The sequence below is a fragment of the Poecilia formosa genome, unplaced genomic scaffold (genome assembly GCF_000485575.1).
Source record: "Poecilia formosa unplaced genomic scaffold, Poecilia_formosa-5.1.2 Scaffold8, whole genome shotgun sequence".
NCBI lineage: Eukaryota > Metazoa > Chordata > Actinopteri > Cyprinodontiformes > Poeciliidae > Poecilia > Poecilia formosa.
This window is the reverse complement of record NW_006799947.1, coordinates 87,399-97,240: the sequence shown is the minus strand read 5'-3', so window position 1 is coordinate 97,240 and position 9,842 is coordinate 87,399. Positions and strand designations below refer to the sequence as shown.

General features: G+C 38.8%; 1 long non-coding RNA gene across 1 annotated transcript in view; it reads right to left on the bottom strand.

Annotated features, from left to right (window-relative positions):
• Window positions 1–772: 772 nt before the first annotated feature.
• LOC107833155 (uncharacterized) overlaps window positions 773–9,842 on the bottom strand; it is an 11,664-nt gene continuing 2,594 nt past the window's right edge. Inside the window, exon 3 of the long non-coding RNA XR_001658872.1 lies at window positions 773–991. This is a non-coding gene — a long non-coding RNA (uncharacterized LOC107833155). The remainder of the gene's footprint in view (window positions 992–9,842) is intronic.

Sequence of the window (9,842 nt, the reverse complement as noted above, 5' to 3'; positions counted from 1 at the left end):
GCCAGGATATTTGAGAGTGAATTAATTTTCTACAATAAACTCTTGAATGTTGTTAATATTTTCGAGAAAAAAAATTACTGGAATTTGTCACAATGTCCATCTGTCACTGCATTTGTTGGTGATCCAGTGGAATAAGTACAGTCATGATACTAAGAGGGTCTGGCATGTGGTCACTAGATGGCTCTGTTTGTTCTGTAGTTCATTCTTAAGAGTATCGTGCAGAACATGCTGTTTCCTCAAAGATTCAATTTGAAATACCATACAACGTTAACATTTTGTTTTATTTTATTGTTATTTACGCAAGTACCACAAGTGGCACTTGGTAGCCTTAAGTGTTATCAAAGAGAAACACGGACACCAAAAATAAGGGGAATATGCAATTTAACAAACTTCCAGCTACAACTCAAAAAACTGATGGTATCCTATGAACTAACTGCTGAGTCCAGTAACAAATGTGTATTTTTTTTTTGTATTTTTATGTTTTCCAGAACTACAACAGCATGTCCACCATGACATGTTGTTCAAAAAGATTTAATGAGGCACAAACTGTGAGAAGATCAAATAAGCAGTTTAATGTTGCAGCTATTGCTTATTTTTAAATATGAAGAAATCACATTGGATTTATAAATTTGGGACTGACAAGAAATCTTCAACTTTCCCAATTGGAAAAATGGAATACACAGTAGAAAAGAGTATTTCTCTTTCCTTATTTATGCATTTGTCTTTTTGAAAACAATACAATATCCAGGGGGAAAAAAGTCACATGGTTTGTTTCTGTTTTAAAACTACTCCCAGAATGGTCCTATTTGGAAACATGAGTACTTGGTAGGTATACAGTAGTTTATATAAAACTCTTGAGGACACCACATTGGGAAAATAATTTAAAGTTAGCTTGAAGCTGGATCATCAAGTAATTCCTCTTCAGATCAAAGCTTTATTGGCCACAAAAACGGACACTGTAACTTTCCCAAGATAGGCTCCAGTAACATGTCTGCAAATCATTGAGATTGGAGATACGTTAATCTCTATGTCCAGAAACAAGCGAACTCCTGTTAGTAATCCAAGTAACAGAGAATTTCTTTGCTTTTTGATGTATTGAAACTTTGAAGGAACTAACAAGCAACACAGTTTGTGATGTCCTATGTGTTAAACAGATTTAATGAGACACAAACTATCAGAAAACATTTATCACTGCATTCATCACAGCGGTTTAAAAGCTCAGCGGTTTTACTGTACTTTGGATTTAGGCTTTGTATGAACTCCAACTTTGCCACTGGTTTCCCACTTGGAACTTTGAGCTCAGGGAACTTTTTTTTTTTTACACTCAGGTCATGAACATTTTTACTCCCGACTGAAAATTGAATGCAAATGATAAAACATTATTTCAGAAACGGTTAGTCATGCAGCATTTAATCAATACAGAAAAAAAATAAATAAATAGATTGTAGTAGCCAAGTAGAAGTCATTATGCTTTTTAACTGCTTCTCCTGCTCACAAAATTAAATAACATGTTTACAACAAAGTAGGCTTGTCATGCAATAATAATTTACTCAGAACCATAACCTTTTTAATGCCTGGACATTAATCAACCTGTTTGACCAAGACATTACATAATCTCTAATTTTATTTGAGTGGAGAAGGAATAAATTAATAAATGTGAATGAATATGTGATTGGTTAATGGGTGTGCTCAAAAAAATTGTCTATTTGTCAAGTGCAACATGACAAGCACTTTGTCACATAGCAAGAATTTTACTGGCAAAGTTTTTTGCAGTGTGTGAAAATTTGAGTTTTAGTGTTATTTTAATTCTGAGCCTGGACATGAAGGTAGATCTGCTTTCTAGCAGCTTTACCCTGCAAACCTCATCTCTCTCTCCACCTGTCATGCAGCAGCATGCATGTATTAGGTGGAAAACCCACTCATATTTATGTTAATGGAAATTAAAAAGCAAAGAGCGTTGCATTCACCAAGACTAGAGCAGATTGCATTACATATGCATTCCTAAACAAGTAAAAACTACAACTAGTTGAAAGCTGTTGGCAAAAATGAAAATTTTTCAAATCTGACGCAGCACGAAAAACAAATAGTTTGTGCTAAATATTTGTAAAACATGGAGGAGATTGCACTGCTTTGCAATTTCCCACTAAGTAGTATTGAGTGCTCATAAAAATAAAAAATAAAAAAACTGTCCTACATGTACTTTCTGCATTGTGTAATTACTTTGCTTATTGTTGTTTAAACGTTTTGTTGTTGTTGTTTTTCACTCTGATTATGTTAGCCGCACCTCACGTTGCATGGTGCAGGGGGTCGGGCCTGTTCCACACGTCCCAGTGCACCATGTTGGGACTTCTCAGGTATAATGAGGGAGTTGTGGCTTAGCTGCTGAGAGGGAGAGTGGCAGTACTCCAGCTCTGACCCCCTCCGAATTCTGGGAACGCCATCCTAGGTTGACTCCTTCCCCCACTTCACAGTTTCAGTCAGCCTAAGTTTACTCATAAGTTTTGCACCTATCAGGTGCTCTGTTTCTCTTGGTTAATGTCTAAATAATGCATCCCACCGCTATGAAATGGAACAACTTTTGCCATACATTTTATTTTAGAGCAAAGACTGCAACACAAACCAACACTATAATAACAATTACACTTTCCTAAATTTGTCGGGCAGTTTTAATTTAACCCGTCAAGAGAACTAATTTGAATATCTTTTCTACAGCTAAATCAGAAAATGTGGAAGAAAAGCCTTGTAGCAGGAAGGTAATAGCTGCATGTCTTCCTTTGACCCATACAAACAAAAGCTACTTTGTATTAAGGATTTTTTTTTTGTGTGTGTGTGTAGAAGTAGTTTCTTTGATCATTAGTTTGGTTACATCACACTGTGAGGATCAAAGACATGCAACCTCTGGCAGAGAGAGGACGAATGAATAGAAAACTTGCTAGGAGATCAGAAATATCTTTTTTTTAACATCACATCACTCCAATCCTTGAGGTTCGTGGCTCTGCAATGTCCACATTAGGAGCAGATCACACAGCAGGCGGGGAGGCCTCTGCGGCACTAGCTGTCGTCAGGTGACTCTCTCTGCAGCTTCGACAGCGGCACATCCCAGCGGGGGACATCGTTGATTGGTGACCACGCACACAATAATATCATCTATGAACCCACTGCTATTCGGCTGCTCTGGCTTTGATGCAACATCTAATTGGCCGAGATGAACTGTTGCTGTGGCAGCTTGAGGCCGTGCTCCGCTGTATGCCAGTGCACACAGCCACTGTCTGTATTTAATTAGGTCCCCTTTCCCTGATGTGTTGGTTGTGTGTACAGTATGTGTGTGTTCAGAGTACATCAACATATACATCGCCTTGCACTTTCATCTTCTCCTGCATGTCTTTGGTTACTTGATATGGTTTGTCTAAAGTATTTAAGGTTGACAGGTTATTGTTTGTTGTAATGAAGAGAAAGCTGCAATTAGAGTTTACATCAAACTGAAGTAGGGGGAAAAAAAACAGGGCAGAACGTCATTTATCAGAATGATTTAACATGAAGAGGTTTTGCTGCCTGAATTGCCTTGACGGTTTGCTTCCTCAGTTATTACTAGCTGGTGCGAGCGATCAGTTTGGACATTGACAGGGTGCGTTCGAGCAGAAGAAAGAGTGAAGGGTGTCATAGAGGTTTGTTTTCGCAGACCCTTCACTTCTCAGCGTTTGACGATGGGTTTGGAGCATGTTGCCACTGCGGAGAGGCTGTGTGTGAGTGGCGCTTTGTTTAACTTCCTCTCAGTGAAGGAGAAACCAGCAGGGCTTGGTAATGAGTCTGCAAACAGGACTCAGAAGGAAGTGAACCAAGCATTGTTGCTAATTGCAGTGGGAGTGTATTAGCTGTAATTTTAACAAGTTGTTTTTTTTTAAATTTTTTATTAAGATCTCGGCACAAAGTGACAAATGACAAATCCGCAACTCATATGAAAACAGCATAAAAGCTTAGGCTATAAATAAAATTGCTAAATACTCCTTTAAATTTGTGCAGGCAGTTACATTCCAACAGAAATTTTCATGCCAGAAACAAAGGGCAGATTCAGGAATAATGGTGCTTTGTTTATTTGCATAAAATTGAAGAAACAGTGCAAAGTATCATGTGTTTCATCTTGTACTAAACTCACCAGCACACAGTGACTGATTATGGTAAATTACCATCCCTGTTTGAGCTCCCGAAAATCTGCTCTCCGTGCTGTATGCAGCCCTGAAGCAGGGGAAGAAAAACTGTTCCGCCCAAGTACCATAAAAACAGATTGGAAGCTCGGCACTGTGAATTAGCTGCACAGGAAGCCCCCTAAACCCCTTGTTTTATTCATGAGCGTGTAGGCTATCGGAGTCTAAGAAACCCCTGTGGCGTTGCCCGCTACATGAAGGTTGCGCGCTGCGACCATGCAAGGCCTTCTTTTTTTTCTTCTTCTTTTTTTTGACATGCCACATTAAAAAGCATCACGGATTATCATCTTCTGTGATCAGAAGGTAGATAAACAAAATCCAATCTAATTCAGCAAGAGAGATCAATGAAACAGCCATACTGAAAGATTTGAAACAGAGAGTTTTCATTCGAATCATGAAATCCTGCTTAGAAATGTTTACTGGTTATATTTTGGTAATGCAAGGCTTTTATTTTGGGGGGGAAAAAAGAGGAGATGTAGCGGAATGTGAGCTTAGGAAGTTCAAATAACTTTTGAGAACAAGTATTGTTAATAATTCTTTAGAAATTGAAACAGGGAGAGGTATTGACTCCCAAGTGAGACCCCATGCAGAACATATGCACGAGCAGGTACTAAGTAAGTAAGTATTAAAAACCTAAAGTACAATCAAGTAATGTTAGATGATTGGATTTACCCAAAATAAAATTCTAAACAAATAAGTGTTTCCAGAATGTCTCAATTGGGTCCAAAAAAAGTAGATGAAAGTGGTCTGGAAAGATGGCTTCAATTGCCTAGACTCGCTTACCTTGATTTTTAAGAGCTGGAGACAGATAAGAAGCTCTAATCAGTCAACTTCAGAGGCCTAGCTGGTGCTGACGTAAGTCTGGAGAACATTAAAAATGTGTTGCCGTGTAGAGCTTTAAAAGTTCAAACCAAAACCTTAAACTGTACAGAACAAAGAAGCAGGATAGATCAAGCAGCAACGGAGTGACATGGGAAAGCACGGAGGATCCATTCTTAGCAACCACATTTTGGAAGAGCTGTAGGCGAGACAAAGAAGTTTTACTATGGGTTGAATACCATCTGAACATTAGGTGTCATGGCACTCATTTAACTAGCATTTCAAAACTGATAAAATGAGAACAAGCAATATTTTTTTACATCTTGTTTAATTGATATATACCATCAAAGTGCAGCTCCTGGTATTTGATGGTAGTTTGAATGTATGTAGAAAGTCAACCGCAGAGGAAATCATCAGAATTTTTACACATTTCCTACATCCTGGAGGACTGAAACTTTATAGATATACAGAGGCTTAAAAAATAATACAATTACTTAATATCACCCCCAATGTGATTACAAGAGAGCTCACCAAAAGATGATATAGGGAATCAAATTAAGCACATTAAGCACAAATAAAATAGGGTCAAGCACTGAATCTTGTGAAACTCGACGAGTAGAAGTAATTAAAGCTCATTTGAAGTTAAATTTTCCATTAAAACAAAAGTCCTTATTGATAATTAAGAATCAAATCAATCCAGTTGTACCATATATGCTTGCCCAACATTTTAGTATCTGGAGTTACACTGTGTGATGATGAGTATTAAAGACAAAACTTAGTACTGCACTAGAACACACTAGATTTCTAGACTGGAGCCAAATTAACCAATACCTTTTGATGTGGAGGAGCAGTGACTCTATTCCAAGCTTCCCTCAGATGGTGCCCTATCTCTAGGGGTTAGACCAGGGGTCAGACCAGTCACTCTTTGGAGGACGTTTATAGCAGCCTATTCTCTCTGACCGCCATAAAAACCGCCATAAAAATAATGTTTTATATAAAAATAAATAATACATATAAAGGAACAGTAACATAATATTTTCAAAATTGCAAAAACTAGGGTTCTGGGTACATTGATTGATTGATTGATTGATTGTGTATCACACCCATAGCACAGAATCACACAAGAACAACTTACTAAAGAGGTATGATTTAAGTACTTTGTTATTTCAAAATTAAACAATAACAAAATATGTCCATATACTAATTACACTACGAGGATAAAAAATAATGCTGAATGTGTTTTAATTCCCTTAAAAGTTATTAAATGTACATGTGTGACAGTGTTGAGCTTGACAATGTGCTAAATTCAGTGCAATATGTGGCCTTGTTTATTTGGTTTGTCTCTGTGCCAGCATCTTCTTAATTGTCCTCTCTGAACTGAGCAACTTGGTCGCTTGTCATTATGGTGGCACTGAAGTCCTAATTAGTGCAATTGTTATCTATAAGATGGCCTCTTTTTTTTTTTCTCTGCTACAAAATCACATTAGATCCAGACAGCTCATTTCTATTCCCCCTGTCATCTCTCTAGAAATGACGTGCAGTGCTTGAAACTGTTTATTTCCAAATTCAGACCTCCTCCGCGGCAGCCATCGGCTTCAATTACCAGTTTTTCCTGAGCGGAGCCATCAGGCAGCCTGACACTGAGGTCCAACCTAATTCCCACCTTCTCCAAAGTCAAGAGCATAATGTGCAGATAAAAAAGGTGGAAAATAGCCTGCCGCTCATTAGCATGCGGCGCCTGCCTGTTCATTTGCTTGCTGCGAATGAAAGTTCTGACACTCAGCGCCTTGTGCAATACGAGAACAGTCCTCTTCAGACTGCCTCATGTCCTTACTGCCACGGAAAGGTCATCGGCATAGGTGCATGCTAACCAACCGGGATGGCTGCTCTTCACTGGCCCACCTGGGAGCGAGGTTAGCTGGGGGTATTGATTCGGGGAGAACCTCATTACCTCCTGAATCAACATATTATTGCCATGTTTCACCCAGTCGAATTGTTTACAAGTGTCTTTAGTGCGGGCAAAAGCCTTTTCTGGCAGGCCATGACCGCATTCATTAGTCCCTGACCCTGGTGATTATGTGTTATCTGATAGGCTGCTATCTGGCTTGGCCGCATGAGCAGGGCCACTGGCCTGCCTTGGCCTGGACCCATTACAACCAGACACTTTCGCTCGCTGTAATTCCCTCCCTCTGCCCGCTCAATCCCTCTTTCCCACTCTGTGTGCTCCCTATGAATGTATCCATTAGCCTGGTGATGTGTAAATTGTTTTCACCTGCACTGCGGGCAGATGGGGAGCAGTGTCTCTGTCGTGATTTTCTATGCATGAGCTTTCTAATCAGCAAGAGAGTAAGACGATTCCCTTGCTTCTTGCCAGAAAAAGGTGAGCTTGCGTGAGCATGCACAAATACATTACAGGCACACATGTTCTCTCACTCACGATTTGCAATCAATATGCATGCGCTGTTGTGGGTATATTGGTGCAGTGGCAGCAGTGACAGGGTTCATTACAGGAGCTCACCTTACAACATGATGATGGCTTAATGCGGAAGAGAGGGATGGGGCCTGAGTTGATCCTTGCCCCCCGCTATCCTCTATTTTACTTCAAATTGAAGGATGATTTGACCTGAAAGACTAAACCCACATAAGCACAATGACAACTGAGTGTCAACTGAGCGTGACCCGTGGAGCAGACAGGAAAGGATGCCCCTCACACAAACAAGTAAAGCATTTCCTAATGTGTTAATGTGGATGTGAGTCATGCCTTCTGGGTCTCTTTTTTGAGCACTGGGTCAAATGGGCCATCCACATCTAGATTGGCACTTTGGTTGTAGGAAGAGGTGCTCAATTATTGAGTCAGCTTTCCTTAGCTCGACCAATCTGGAAGATCCGGGTCTTAACAGCAACTAAGGAGTCAAACTAAAACTTTTGCCCACACTTTCATTGATGATGGGGTGTTGTTGGATTTTTGAACTGAGGGTCTTATAATAAAATGTTAGAAGTAGTTTATGTAACATTCAGTAGATTACTTTGATAGTGTCTTCATTTGATGTAAATCTAAATCCGTTGGTCCTAGAGGGTATTGGCTAGTCACCTGAGTGCCAAGTCCAAAGGAGAATTTTACCATCATAAAATATCAACAGTGCATTTCTAAAAAACAGCATATGCTGATACAAATGATGTTATGAACTTTTAAATTATTATTATGTTTCCATGGGACAGTTGTATTTATGTCGTTGATTATCGGTGGCAACTATGATTTTAACAGGTGAAACATGTTGAGCATAGAACAAGTTAAGCTTTTTAGATCAGAGTAACTGGAAAACTCATTAAAATGAGTCAACAATGGAGCGCATATAGTGGCTGCTAATGTGGCAACCCAAACAAACAAGCAATAGTTACTATCTCCAAAATAAAAGTCAATTTTTCAAAAATAAGATGCGAGAAGTTTGTATTTTATTTTCTTCACTTGAATTAGCTTTTAGCTGTTTCCTCCAGCTTTTTAACAGTCTCACTAATGAACAATTTGCTCTTTCATAGTGACTGAAATGCAAGAATGAAAATTAAATTGGTATTTTAACATCAGTTTCTTTTTGTGCAATGCTCTTAGAGTTTAAAATATTGAGCTGTATTTTAAAGGAAAGCTTTAATTAGTTTACTTGATTTCCTGTGAAACCTTTTGGGTTATTTGGTGTAGATATGGTGCAATATTCATAAACTTGCCTTGCATTTTGCTTGAGCCTCCAGAACCAATAACATAACATATTAATTGCTTATAAATTTTAATGAAGCCTCACTTTAATAATCCTGAATTATTCCGTCGACTTCCTTAAAACTTCTGAAAGACTTAGAGTGGCTCAGTCTTATCAGGGTCATAGATCAGTGCTACCAACCGTTAAACACCAAGGCCTTAATGTCAAATATCTTGACCCAAAACACCAAATAGCTGTTGGGAATCTAATCTGTCAAAACGCACGCCATCCCGCAAATTAGTTGTCAGTCAAACTCAGAAGTGAACAAGATCAGCCCATGAATTACAAGCAGGTCAAAAAAGTTGACAAGTCACACAAGAGGCCAGTGTTCAAAGTAAAGAATGTAAAAAAGTGAACAAAACAGAGAACGAATCCACTCTGCATCACAAGACGTGTGTAACAACAAGCCATTGTCATTAGACCTGAGAGTCTTTGTTTGAAACCACACTGACATATTGTGCTCTCAGACAGCACTCGAGACTGCCCTGATGTTTATTCAAATTACCAACAAGTGCAACATTGGCATGAATCGGATCTTCTTTCTTCCAACTAATAAAGGACAAAGGCAGTAAAACAATTTATCTCTGGCTGTCTTAACACAGCCTAGCTCACTTTCTGTTTTCTTCTTGAATCTCAACCGAAAAGAGAGCCACTGAATACTAGTTCCACTTCAGGCCTTTCTATTTGCTCAACTTTCTGTTCTATGAAATTATAAAGGGGACTTCTTGGAACTTTTTATCCACTTGATAGCACTTAGTTAATTGCTGTCCTTTCATCGACAAAAATGTATTCTGTCACAGAAGATGCACACACCGAACCATGTGCATTCACTGGCTTTGTAAAGATCTAAGTGATATTGCTTTTTATGTATTATAAAATTAAATGTGACCTGGTTTTAAACTGATGTATCTAATACCATTGTCGGCACACATTGAATCTCTTTAATACAAATTTTTGAAAATCAAACTATAGCGCTGCCGGCAGCTGTATAAGTGCCTACTTTCCGAAACAATCATAAAAGCCTGGTGAAATCTCTTTCACTGGAGTTATCAGCCAATTACAGATACAAGTG